This window comes from Mesoplodon bidens (genome assembly GCF_964165515.1).
Source record: "Mesoplodon bidens genome assembly, chromosome: 6".
Taxonomy (NCBI): domain Eukaryota; kingdom Metazoa; phylum Chordata; class Mammalia; order Artiodactyla; family Ziphiidae; genus Mesoplodon; species Mesoplodon bidens.
The window spans coordinates 38,978,035-38,988,497 of NC_138162.1; positions in this window are offsets into that span (position 1 = coordinate 38,978,035).

Below are 10,463 nucleotides of genomic sequence, written 5' to 3' on the forward strand. Positions count from 1 at the left end.
TTGCTGCATGGGGGCTTTCTCTAGTTGCAGCAAGTGGGGGTTACTCTTTGTTGTGGTGCACGGGCTTCTCATTGTGGTAGCTTCTCTTGTTGTGGAGCATGGGCTCTAGACACACAGGCTTCAATAGTTATGACCACTCGGGCTCAGTAGTTGTGGTGCACGGGCTTAGTTGCTCCGTGGCATGTGGGATCTTCCTGGACCAGGGATCACCCGTGTCCCCTGCATTGGCAGGAAGATTCTCAACCTATGCCACCAGGGAAGTCACTACCACTGTAGGGATTTTGATCACTGTAGCTTTGTAGTATAGTCTGAAGTCAGAGAGCCTGATATTCCTCCAGCTCTGTTTTTCTTTCTCAAGGTAGCTTTGACTGTTTGGGATCTTTTGCGTTTCCATACAAATGGTAAAATTTTTTGTTCTAATTCTGTGAAAAATGCCATTGGTAATTTGATAGGGATTGCACTGAATCTGTAGACTGCTTTGGGTAGGGTACTCATTTTCACAAAATTGATACTTCCAATCCAAGAACATGGTATATCTCTCCATCTGTTTGTGTCATCTTTGATTTCTTTCATCAGTATTTTGTAGTTTTCTGACTACAGGTCTTTTGCTTCCTTAGGTAGCTTTATTCCTAGGTATTTTATTCTTTTTGTTGCAATGGTAAATGGAATTGTGTCCTTAATTTCTCTTTCTGATCTTTTGTTGTTAGTGTATAGGAATGCAAGAGATTTCTGTGCATTAACTTTGTATCCTGCAACTTTACCAAATTCATTGATTAGCTCTAGTAGTTTTCTGGTAGCATCCTTAGGATTTCCTATGTAGAGTATCATGTCATCTGAGAATAGTGACAGTTTTGCTTCTTTTCCAATTTGGATTCCTTTTATTTATTTTTCTTCTCTGATTACCATGGCTAGGACTTCCAAAACTATGTTGAATAATATTGGCGAGAGTGGACATCCTTGTCTTGCTCCTGACCTTAGTGGAAATGCTTTCAGGTTTTTACCATTGAGAATGATGTTTGCTGTGGGTTTGTCATATATGGCCTTTATTATGTTGAGGTAGTTTCCCTCTATGCCTACTTTCTGGAGAGTTTTTATCATAAATGGTGTTGAATTTTGTCAAAAGCTTTTTCTGCATCTATTGAGAAGATCACATGGTTTTTACTCTTCAATTTATTAATATGGTGTATCACACTGATTGATTCACATGTATTGAAGAATCCTTGCATCCCAGGGATGAATCCCAGTTGATCATGGTGTATGATCTTTTTAACGTGTTGTTGGATACTGTTTGCTAGTATTTTTCTGTATATGTTCATCAGTGATATTGATCTGTAATTTTCTCTTTTTTTGTGATATCTTTTTCTGGTTTTGCTATCAGGGTGATGGTGGCCATGTAGAATGAGGTTGGGAGTGTTCCTTCCTATGCACTTTTTTGGAAGTGTTTGAGAAGAATGGGTGTTAGCTCTTCTCTAAATGTTTGATAGAATTTGCCTGTGAAGCCATCTAGACCTGGACTTTTGTTTGTTGGAAGATTTTTCATCACAGTTTCAATTTCATTACTTGTGATTGGTATGTTCATGTTTTCTATTTCTTCCTGGTTCAGTGTTGGAAGGTTATACCTTTCTAAGAATTTGTCCATTTCTTCCAGGTTATCCATTTTATTGTCATAGAGTTGCTTGTAGTAGTCTCTTAGGATGCTTTGTATTTCTGCAGTGTCTGTTGTAACTTCTCCTTTTTCATTTCTAATTTTATTGATTTGAGTCCTCTCCCTCTTTTTCCTGATGCATCTGGCTAATGGGTTATCGATTTTGTTTATCTTCTCAAAGAACCAGCTTTTAGTTTTATTGATCTTTGCTATTGTTTGTTTCTATTACATTTATTTCTGCTCTGATCTTTATGATTTCTTTCCTTCTACTAACTCTGGGTTTTGTGTGTTCTTCTTTCTCTAATTACTTTGGGTGTAAGGTTAGATTGTTTATTTGAGATTTTTCTTGTTTCTTGAGATAGGCTTGTATTGCTATAAACTTCCCTCTTAAAACTGCTTTTGCTGCATGCCATAGGCTTTGGGTCTTTGTGTTTTCATTGTCATTTGTTTCTAGGTAATTTTTGATTTCCTTTTTGATTTCTTCAGTGATCTCTTGGTTTTTTAGTAGTGTATTGTTTAGCTTCTATGTGTTTGTATTTTTTACAGTTTTTTTCCTCTTTTTTTTTTAAAGTTATTTATTTTTTTATTTTTGGTGTGTTGCATCTTTGCTGCTGCATGCAGGCCTTCTCTAGTTGCGGCAAGTTGGGGCTACTCTTCGATGTGGTGTGTGGGCTTCTCATTGTGATAGCTTCTCTTGTTGTGGAGCATGGGCTCTAGGGCACACAGGCTTCAGTAGTTGTGGCTTGCAGGCTCAGTAGTTGTGGCTCACAGACTCTAGAGCACAGGCTCAGTAGTTGTGGCACATGGGCTTAGTTGCTCTGCGACATGTGGGATCTTCCCAGACCAGGGATAGAACCCATGTCTCCTGCATTGGCAGGTGGATTCTTAACCACTGCACCACCAGGGAGGTCCACACCTGTCATTGATTTCTAATCTCATAGTGTTGTGGTTGGACAAGATGCTTGATATGATTTCAATATTCTTAAATTTACCAAGGCTTGAGTTTTGACCCAAGATGTGATCTATCCTAGAGAATGTTCCATGTGTGCTTAAGAAGAAAGTACATTCTCCTGCTTTTGGATGTCCTATAAGTATCAGTTAAGTCTATCTGGTCTATTGTGTCATTTAAAGCTTGTGTTTCCTTATTAATTTCCTGTCTGAATAATCTGTCCATTGGTGAAAGTGGGGTGTTAAAGTCCCCTACTATTATTGTGTTACTGTTGATTTTCCCTTTTATGGCTGTTAGCATTTGCCTTATGTATTGAGGTGCTCCTGTGTTGGGTGCATATATATTTATAATTCTTATATCTTCTTCTTGGAATGATCCCTTGATCATTATGTAGTGTCCTTCCTTGTGTCTTGTAACAGTCTTTATTTTAAAGTCTATTTTATCTGATATGAGTATTGCTACTTCACCGTTCTTTTGATTTCCATTTGCATGGAATATCTTTTTCCATCCCCTCACTTTCAGTCTGTATGTGTCCCTAGGTCTGAGGTCGGTCTTTTGTAGACAGCATATATGTGGATCTTGTTTTTGTATCCGTTCAGCCAGTCTGTGCCTTTTGGTTGGAGTGTTTAATCTGTTCACATTTAAGGTAATTATCAATGTGTGTTTTCCCATTACCATTTTCTTAATTGTTTTGTGTTTGTTCTTGTAGATCTTTTCCTTCTCTTGTGTTTCCACCTAGAGAAGTTCTTTTAGCATTTGTTGTAAAGCTGGTTTGGTGGTGCTGAATTCTCTTAACTTTTGCTTGTCTGTATAGCTTTTGATTTCTCCATCGAATCTGAATGAGATCCTTGCTGGGTAGAGTAATCTTGGTTATAGGTTTTTTCCTTTCAACACTCTAAATATATCCTGCCACTCCCTTCTTGCCTGCAGAGTTTCTACTGAAAAGTCAGCTCATTATCTTATGGGGATTCCCTTGTATGTTATTTTTTGCTTTTCCCTTGCTGCTTTTAATATTTTTTCTCTGAGTTTAGAGTTTAATTTTTGTTAGTTTGGTTAATATGTGTCTCAGTGTGTGTCTCTTTTGGTTTGACCTGTATGGGACTCTTTGTGCTTCCTGGACTCGGGTGGTTATTTCCTTTCCCATGTTAGGGAAGTTTTCAACTATAATCTTTTCAAATATTTTCTCAGACCCTTTCTCTTTCTCTTCTTTTTCTGGGACCCCTATAATTCGAATGTTGGTGCATTCAGTATTGTCCCAGAGGTCTCTTAGACTTTCCTCATTTCTTTTCATTCTTTTTTTTTTTTTTTTTTTTTGCGGTACGTGGGCCTCTCACTGTTGTGGCCTCTCCCGCCGCGGAGCACAGGCTCCGGATGCGCAGGCTCAGCGGCCATGGCTCACGGGCCCAGCCGCTCCGCGGCATATGGGATCCTCCCGGACCGGGGCACGAACCCGTATCCCCTGCATCGGCAGGCGGACTCTCAACCACTGCGCCACCAGGGAGGCCCCATTCTTTTTTCTTTATTCTGCTCCTTGGCAGTTATTTCCACCATTCTATCTTCCAGCTCAGTTATTCATTCTTCTGCCTCAGTTATTCTGCTATTGATTCCTTCTATTGTATTTTTCATTTCAGTTATTGTGTTGTTCATCACTGATTGTTTGTTCTTTAGTTCTTCTAGGTCCTTGTTAAACATTTCTTGTATCTTCTCGATCTGTGCCTCCATTCTATTTCTGAGATTCTGGATCATCTTTAGTATCATTACTCTGAATTCTTTTTCAGGTAGATTGCCTATTTCCTCTTCATTTATTTGGTCTTGTAGATTTTTACCTTGCTCCTTCATCTAGAACATCTTTTTTTTTTGTCATTTCACTTTTTTTTTGATGAGTGGGGCTGTGTTCCTGTCCTGCTGGTTGTTTGGCCTGAGATGTCCAGCACTGGAATTTGCAGGCAGTTGGGTTGAGCTGGGTCTTGGTGCTGAGATGAGGACCTCCGGGAGACCTCACACTGATTAATATTCCCTGGGGCCTTAAGTTAGCTGTTAGTCCAGTGGCTTGGACTCAGTACTCCCACCACAGGAGCTCAGGCCCAACCCCCAGCCTGGGAGCCAAGACCCTGCCAGCTGCGTGGCACAGCAAAAAACAACAACAACAACAACAACCAAAAAAGAGCAGAACGATAACAAAGAATAAAAAATGAAGTTAGAATAATAAAAAATATATTAGAAAAAATAGAAATGAAAATGAAATAACAACAATAAGGCAAAACAGAACCACAACAGCAAAATATAAAATAAAATAAAAACTTAAAAGATAAGAATAAAAAAATAAGAAAAAAAACATTCCCTGGTACCTCTGCTCTCAGTGTCCTTGCCCCTACAGTGAGGCACAGCCAACCCCCGCCACCCCAGTAGGCCCTCAAAGACCCCTAGTTAGGCCTCTGGACCCGGCATGTCAACCCCACCTCTGTGCGCATACCTTTCACCAGCGTCTGCTCCTGAAGCTGGCCTGGAGCACATGTGCCTGCGCGGGCCAGCTGGGGTGCAGACCTCCACAGGCATGACCGCAGGGACCAGCACAGCAGGAGGAGCCTTGGAAGGAGGGCAGTGCTTGGCCCTCCTGGACCTGTAGAGCCAGAGGAGGCCTTGGTGGGGATGTGGCTCAGGCCTGGGACCTGTGCTGCCAGAGGGGTCTTTAAGGGGGGCTCAGGCCCAGGACCCATGTGGCTGGAGTGGGCTTTGGGGACACCCAGGCCTGGGACCCCAGCAGGCTTGCTGGGGCCTAAGCAGGCAGGGGAGATCCTGGCCACTTTCCCCTCTGATCCCATGATCCCTCAAAGGTCCCTCTCCATCCCCGCTGATCCCCTCACTGTGAGTGGGCCCCTCTGAGTGTGGGAATATCTCTTCTCCCGCAGTCCCCCTGTCAGGGGCACTGGTCCAATCCTGCCTCCACCCTTCTTACCCCCCCTTCCTTCCCTTCCACGTCCTACCTGGTTGTGTGGGGATTCCTCCCGTCCCTTTAGGTGTCCGGAGTCTCCCACAAGTGCCCAGTAGGTGCTCCCTCAGAAGGCTGCCTGTGAGGGGATGCAAACTCCATGTCCTCCTACTCTGCCATCTTGACTCTGCCCCCTGTTTCAGTTTACTTTTTTTTTGTTTGTTTGTTTTTGCGGTACGCGGGCCTCTAACTGTTGTGGCCTCTCCGTTGTGGAGCACAGGCTCTGGACGCGCAGGCTCAGCGGCCATGGCTCACGGGCCCAGCCGCTCCGCAGCATGTGGGATATTCCCGGACCAGGGCACAAACCCGTGTCCCCTGCATCGGCAGGCAGACTCTCAACCACTGAACCACCAGGGAAGCCCTCAGTTTACTTTTTAAGGGTTTCTAGAGTATTACCTTGGGGCTCCCAAACTGTGTAACCACCTTCTCTTGCATCATCAACATCATTTCTGAAACCCAGGGACCAAAAGTGGTAAGACTTGAAAAATGTAAACATCAACTCACTTTTTTCAGTGACAAAACAAAAACAGGGACTTCCCTGGTGGTCCAGTGGTTAAGACTCCACACTCCAAATGCAGGGGGCCCGGGTTCATTCCCTGGTCAAGGGACTAGAACCCGCGTGCCCAACTAAAGATCCCTCATGCCTCAGCAAAGATCCCGCGTGCCGCAGCTAAGACCCAGCACAGCAAAACAAACAAACAAACAAACAAACAAACAAACAAATAAATAAATATTAAACAAACAAACAAAAACAAGATTTGCTTTCTTGCAAAAATTTTTTTTCTAATTTTCATTGTTAGAATTCTTAAAGGAAGATGCTTTTGTGTTTTTCTAAAGTCTTAATATGGTCAGTCTTGTTTTAATAGCCAGAATGCCTTGGAATGGGGTTCTTATTTAAATGTTTTTCTTTTGCAGTCACCTCAAATACTTGGCCTTAAATGACCCTTTCTTTTTACCAGTGTGGAAAGACTTCTGCTTCCATATGTGACCAGCAGAGGGCACCCTAAGAACAGCCCAGCAGTCCTTGCAGCTGGGTTGAAACTTGCAGTTTCTGCTCTTCCTCTACAGAACCAGATTCCCATGGTGGGAGGTTGATGGTAGTGCCAATCTGGCTTTTGAATTAAGGTTAGCTGAGAATGCTGGATGCAGAGAGGTGGTGCGAAAGGGATCCATGAGTTCCAAGGAGGCTAAAGAAGAAATGTAGCCCAGTGCCCCAGGTCTCTGGATTTCTTCTAAAAAAAAAAAATCATGGGCTTCCCTGGTGGCGCAGTGGTTGAGAGTCCGCCTTGCCGATGCAGGGGACGCGGGTTTGTGCCCCGGTCCGGGAATATCCCACATGCCGCGGAGCGGCTGGGCCCGTGAGCCATGGCCGCTGAGCCTGCGCGTCCGGAGCCTGTGCTCCACAAGGGAGAGGCCACAACAGTGAGAGGCCCGCGTACCGCAAAAAAAAAAAAAAAAAAACAAACCCAAAATAGAAACTATTCTGGATGGAGCAAAGAAACTTAGTTTAATGTGCTTGATATTTTGCTTACGTCTGGCTATTTTACTGCTAAAAACAGTGACATTTGTTAACTTGGACTTTTTCTTGCTATTTTAATATTTTTCTATATATTAGATATATAAGTACAAGTACAGGGGCACTGGAGTTTTGTGACAGCTGAGTTTGCCTAAAGAATGAAACCTAGTTTAGAGAAGAGTTATATATTTTATATATTGTTATTATTGTATATTTATATATTACATATTATTTTAATTTATATATATTTTCTGTGCCCTCAGGAAAATGGCAAAGGTACATATGTCAATACTTTCAGAGACTTTAGTGACATTTTTCCTTTTGCATCATCGCGTCAACTTTTCAGTCTTGGTGAGTCATTTTTATGACTTGTGAGTAATTTCTGTTTTCTGTGAATGGATATGTGTACCTGTGCATACATTTTGAGTGCTGGGACTTGCCAAGGGTCAGCGATTTAGCTGACCAGTAGCTGCTACTCCGTGGTAGCTTTGGGAAACTGAGGGCATCCAGCACTCAGAATGTCCAAGTTCTCTTTCTGTCATTAAATACTGAAGCACATGGTAAAACAAAGCATGCCTCTTTAGGATGAAACCAGAAACCCCAAGCCATTTCTCGGACTCCCACGGTCAGGGAATACCATCTGTGTGCCTCTGACTCTCACCTCCACTCCAGGTTGAGGTCTCCCATGATAAGCCTCAGAACCTTTTCTCTGCATTGTGACCTGGACCAGAACAGCACATTACCTGGGGCTTGTTACAAATGCAGAATATCAGGGTGCGCACACTGAATAGGAATCTGCATTTTAACCCAGGTGATTTGAGAAGCACTACCCCAGACTTTTGGCCCAGACCATATTTTTAGTACCAAGGGTTCATAACCTGGGGTTCACAGAATTTAGTGGGCTGGTGAACTTGGATGGGGAAAGAATACATATTGATTTTCCCAAACCAAAATTTAGCATTTCTTTTCATTTGAATGTAGGCAAGACCACAGTAATACTGGCTGTGCGTGTGACTTTGGTATCAATAGAAATTGAAATACTTTCATATCACTTTATAGTTTTTGTAGAAAATCATTTATGTGCTGCTCAGTATTCTGGTAGTTATTAATGCCTCCACTAGTTCTTGTTATTTAATATGTTCATAAAGAAGAATATTTTTAGTATATCATATTTAGAAAATATTGCAATAACTTTTTATGGTAACTGGTTTTCTTTATAATTTTATGGTTTTTTTTGTTTTTGTTTTTGTTTTTTTTTTTTGCGGTACGCAGGCCTCTCACTGTTGTGGCCTCTCCCGTTGCGGAGCACAGGCTCCAGACGTGCAGGCTCAGTGGCCATGGCTCATGGGCCTAGCTGCTCCGCAGCATGTGGGATCTTCCCGGACCGGGGCACGAACCCGTGTCCCCTGCATTTGCAGGCGGACTCTCAACCACTGTGCCACCAGGGAAGCCCAATTTTATGTATTTTATTTCATGTATTTAAAAACATTATTTGGAGAAGGAGGCTGTAGCCATCCCTAGACTGCTGTTGTAGTTCATGGCACTGAAAAAAGTAAGGACCCCTGCCTTAGAGAGAAAGAAAAAATTCCAGATTAATATGTTTCCTCAAGAAGTTGTTCCATTTTTGGCCTTAGTACCAGCGGAGGCTTGCTCCTAGATGGGTATAGGTAAGCCTGGGGAAATTTTTACATCTGCTACCTGGTGGGAAGGCATCATCCTCCAGTCAGTGTGGTCAACTGTCTGCAGCTAGAGGGAGAAAGAGGGAGAGGGAAAGGAAGGGGAGGAGAGGGGAGGGGAAAGGGAGGAAAAGGGAGGGAAGGGAGAGACAATGGGACAGGATAGCTAGACTTCACTGCCACATCCTCTTCATTCAAAGTTCAGAACAGAGATGTGCCTCGTCAATTGTGTCACAGTACTCAACCTTGTTCTTCAAAGTCTGCTTACCTGAAGCGTGATGTTAAGTCTATGGAAAGGTGGGACGGCAGCATGAGATGCTCTGTGGGCCCACTCTCCGGTGAGACAAGAGAAAGTAGAAAAAACTATAAAAACCGTTTAAGGTGTCTGGAAATTGTCCTAAGGGCAATTAGAGATTAGAGATATGTTTTATTTAGGTCTATGCAGTGTTAAAATATTTTTTGAGTTTGTTGATGTATATTGCTCTGTCATTTAAATAAAATTTTTTATAAAAATTGAGAAATTTCACATTAGAAACTGGATTTCTAGCATCAGTTGAAAGAAATCACAACTTGCCAGCTGGGCCAGAATTTCCACAGGACAACACTCAGCTGGCACTGAGGTCGAGGGGGCAGTTTTAATTTTGCCATGTTCTCCACCATTCTCTGTGTCGCCAGCGGTGTGGCTATGTTGGCCTTCCATCAGTGTGCTTGTAGTGTGTTTCCTTAAAACAGAGTTGAGAGGATAGGAGGAAAATGATAGCTGAATCAAGAGAGCCAAGGTTTGTACTTGTGGAAATAGAAATTATACCTACTCTGTGCCTGTGTTGAAAGAATTAAGAATTAAGGTGGCTGGCCTACTTCATTAATTTGTTACTTCTCTTCCTTGACTGTAGGCATTTGAGTTTTTTATTCCAGTTCTAGAGGGCTAGTTCTCAAACTGTTTTATCTCCATACTATGTAGAGTTGCTAGACATGTATGGCAAGAAAAAATTTTTGTTACCATTTATTGAACTATAAAAATAATGTATTTACAGCCAACATATTGGTGGTTGTCAAGGTGGTGGGGTGGGGGTGGGTGAAACGGGATCAAAAGGTATATAAAAACATCCAGTTATAAAATAAATAAGTTATGGAGATGTAATGCACAGCATGGTGATTATAGTTAATAATACTGCACTGCATATTTGAAAGTTGCTAAGAGACTAGATCTCACCATAAGAAAAAAATTTTTGAAAATTTTGTAACTTATGTATGGTGATAGATTATTTTGCAATGTGTACAAATACTGAATCATTATGTTGTATACCTGAAACTAATATAATGTTATATGTCAATTATACCTCAATAAAAAAATCAAACATTAAAAAAATTTGCTGACGTAAGTATACTTATGATGGCTTTCCAGCTTATACAGTTGTTTTTAAAATATAAAAAGTGTTATAAGAAATTTTAAAAGACAAAAAAAGTATTTAAAAGCTGTACATTGAAGTTAATGTTTATTGCTATAATAACATAACACATTCAGTTGCATTTCTTCAGTGGGAAGAAAACAGCTAACAGACTGGAAAAAATAACAGGTCTCCACATTGAAGAATTTAATTTTCAAATACATTGAGGTACTCTTGTGAATAGTGAAATATGAATTTATTTTAAATCTTTTCTGAATTCATAGTCAGATATTGACAGGT